Raw genomic sequence first — 4,138 nt, forward strand, 5'->3', positions numbered from 1 at the left:
TCAATACACTTAATTAAGTTTCGATTTCATATTGACTTGGGAGAGAAACAAACTCCATTATCAAAAAAAAGGCAAACTTTCTTTAAGTAAGTTCATGTATAGAAAACAAAACTAAGCAAAACAAAAGACAAAAAAGATAAAGAAAAGAAAACGAATAAAAATAATGTGACATATCAATGCCATGGGATATAATATTAGTAGTTAACTGATGACTCAGATGGCGAAAGTGGCACAGACTGAGTTAAATCACTGAGGGACCTAATTACATCTGACTTGTTATGAGGTAAGCGCTAATGGGGTCTGCTAATGAACGCCCCACGTTTTTTTTCACCCCTCCCCCCCTTACCCCACCTCCGTGAACAACCAGAAAGTACCCACCCAACTTAGTCCACTAACCTACCCACCCCATCCATCTATCTACCTACCCACGTCCACTCACCAATCCACCTAACGTCAATTTTATCTACCTATCTGCCTATATCCACCAACCTACCCAACCCTTTCCTTTTTTCCTTATTTTTCCCCACCCGTCCACCTTAACCCACCCACTTTAACCCACCCACCCAACCCACCCAACCCACATTAACCTTCGAACCCTCCGCAGGCTCAGTCTCGAACCTTACATTCTCTCGCCAGGCCATTTACTTGTGATACTTACTGTACAAACTTAATCCACGTGATTTGGACCCACTACGGATTGGCGAAGCCCTGTGGATGCATGGTTAGGGCACAGGAAAGGGGGGAGGGAAGAGAGAGAGAGAGGAATAAGCGGGGGAATGGAAGAAACAGAGGGATAAAGGAGGCTGGGGAGAGCGAGCGAACAAAGAGAGAGAGAGAGAGAGAGAGAGAGAGAGAGAGAGAGAGAGAGAGAGAGAGAGAGAGAGAGAGAGAGAGAGAGAGAGAGAGAGAGAGAGAGAGAAAGAGAGAGAGAAGAATAAAAGGGGACATAGCGAGGAACAAAATCCGGAGTAGGAAATGGAGAGTGGTAGGTAATGGAGGGGGAGAGAGATAGAGAGAGATAGAGAGGGAGCGACAAAGAGAGAGAGAGAGAGAGAGAGAGAGAGAGAGAGAGAGAGAGAGAGAGAGAGAGAGAGAGAGAGAGAGAGAGAGAGAGAGAGAGAGAGAGAGAGAGAGAGAGAGAGAGAGAGAGAGAGAGAGAGAGAGAGAGAGAGAGAGAGAGAGAGAGAGAGAGAGAGAGACGACTTAAAAGGAGGGACAGAAACAATTAATATTGAAATTAGAATCTTCGAAATACGTTTTTCAGTTCCATATCATAGAGATGTTTATAATACGATGATTAATGAAATAATGAGAAAAAAAAAAATTGCTCTACCTCAGTCTGTTAGTGATGTGTATCGGTATCTGGGCTTTTTAAACTTAAGTGCTTATTTTCTAAGGAAAACTGAACAAGGAAGGGAAGGGAATGGGAGGGAAGGGGAAGGTAATGCGAAATGAAGACTCGAATAAAGAGACAGAGAAATGTCTAATAACAAGGATTTTTTTTTTCTTAAAGAAAGAAGCGAAATAGACTCCCTTATCGCTGCAAGGTGTTGTTGAGAATAGACCAGGGGGGGGAGTGGGTGGGTGGGTCTCTCAGCCCACCCACCTACCAACGCCCACCATTGAGTAAGGCCCTGTTGTGTACTTATATTCTAAGTGTGTGGTATACACATATAGATGGAATATACGTAGTGTACTATAAGGAGATGACAACAGCATACTTAAGCTAAGCCAATAGGCGTAAGAACATTAAAAAAAGAATCTGTAACAGTATGTAATAACAGTACCTTATAATGTACGATGCTAGGGGTAGTGAGAACCCCTACCTTGGCTTCAGACAACTCTAACTGAAAGGCTGAAGTGATACGGCCCAACACACAAAGCTATGCTATCATGGGTCGCCTGAAGTGTTGTTCCAGCCAGTAGCCTACCCTAGCCGGCCTGAACACTTGGATAACCTTGTATTACTCTTTTTCTTTTGCCTACTTTTTTTTCCTCATATCTTTTCCTCTGTCGTCATTGCAGTTTTCCTCCTTCATCTTCCTTCCCCTTTCCTTATTCTCCACGACGTCTCCCCGAACTTCCTCGTAATACTTTCTTCCTTTCTTTCCTCCTCCAATTCCTCTCCCTCCTCCCTCTCCTCCTCCTTCCTCTCGTCCTCCTTCCTCCTACCCCCTTCCACACACTACGCCCGCCTTGACACTCCCCTAGAAACCTGTATTAATCCAAACCTTGTATTCGCTGGCCTCTAAAACCCTTTTCAATGTGTTGCGTTTTCGAGACACATGATACATAGCAAGTGGGTGTGGTCCCATGTCCTGTTATCGCCTTCAGTAACGGGTTTATCGTCTACCACCGAACCTGTAGTGTAGCGAGGTGTCACTTCTCGTGTTTGTATACAGCTTTTTGCCATTAGTAGAGTTTATCTTTTATAAATTATGTCTCATCGATGCTATCTGAACAAGATGCTGGTATTAAGATAGTTTTAAGTGTAAGACAGACCCTATATAAAAAAATAATTAAAGAAGATATTAACAATATGGAGATAACTGTATGTGTATATAAGTTTATTTGCATTTGTAGATGAAAGGGGTTATGATAACGAGAGAGAGAGAAAGAAAAAAAAAGCTTTAATATTGTGCACACTTTAGTAACCTTACAGTTGTGTCAGGTAAACCGAGTTACCTCTCATCCCAGGGGGAAGGTGAGGGTCATTAATGCCAAGGCCTTGCGTGGCACTTTGGTGACATTGGCACTCTCTACGCTCGACGCTCTTTTGCTTTTCATTTCACTTTTTTTTTGAGTGAAAAAAGTGATGACTGATCTGATCGTGGTGAAGACGTGATAAGTAAATGAATGATAAGAAATGATGATATGAGGAATAGGAGGAGGAGGAAGAGGAGGAGGAGGAGGAGGAGGAAGAGGAGGAGGAGGAGGAGCAAGAAGTGGACGTAGAAACAAAAGAATGAGGAAAAATGTGTTTATCTTTTGAGAAAAGGATTAGAAAAAAAGTTGGATTGATGAAAGAAATAGAAAGAAATTGAAGATATTTGTGAATGAAAGGAACAGTAGAAAGATAGCGAAAGAAAGAACCAGACAAAGTGATTGATAAGAGATGCGTTGTATTGACTAATTTCCTTTATTCTGATTTAATTTTTTGTATGACATCTTCACTGCGTTCTTAAAAAATGAGAATGAAATAAAATACGACAGATAAACTGATGTAAATAACACACACACACACACACACACACACACACACACACACACACACACACACACACACACACACACACACACACACACACACACACACACACACACTATACTTGATATATTCAACTATAACCTATACATTCAGGAGATAGTTATGCAAGAGTCACTCAACATCAGTTTACAGAAGTCACCCCTCGGAGATAGCATCATACCTGAATCGAAAACGGGGCCAATAGCACGTATGAAAACAGATATGTTGATGTTATGTGTAAAGTGATACTCCTATGAAATTCCGGTGCATGTTCAGTTCCACGTGAGCACCAGCATAATGATGGTTAATGTCATTCTTGATAGAAACAAGTTATGTTCGAATATGCATTTTCAATTATCGATTTTTTTTTTTTTTTTTTTTTTTTTTTAGGGAATGACATAATTATTTGTCATTATCATTGCCTTTTATTAGTTATTTTCATATATAAGCGTTGTGTGTCATAAATCATCATGCTTATGGCTTAACCACCGATACAGATCATGTGACTCAATTCCGCTTTTTCTGCATGGTTATTATATGTGATGTTGATTACGTTTCTATAAAAAAAAGAAAATAGAGAAAAAGAGAGAGGAAGATGAGAAAGTTTTTCTCTTTGTTTTCTTTTGTCATGAGTGTCTATAAAAACATGCAAACAGATGAAAATGATGTTGTTGAAAAAGGAATTTTGAAAGGAAGAAAGAACATAAAACATTGCCATTGAAATATATATATATATATATATATATATATATATATATATATATATAAATAGGCAATATAAATCTATGTATACCAAGAAAAAAACAAAAAGCAAAGACAATATAAACCCAAAGCCATTATTATTCTCTCGGTGAAGAAAATAACAGCATTCTTGTGCATAACTTGTCAGAT

Source organism: Penaeus chinensis, chromosome 13 (genome assembly GCF_019202785.1).
Source record: "Penaeus chinensis breed Huanghai No. 1 chromosome 13, ASM1920278v2, whole genome shotgun sequence".
Taxonomy (NCBI): domain Eukaryota; kingdom Metazoa; phylum Arthropoda; class Malacostraca; order Decapoda; family Penaeidae; genus Penaeus; species Penaeus chinensis.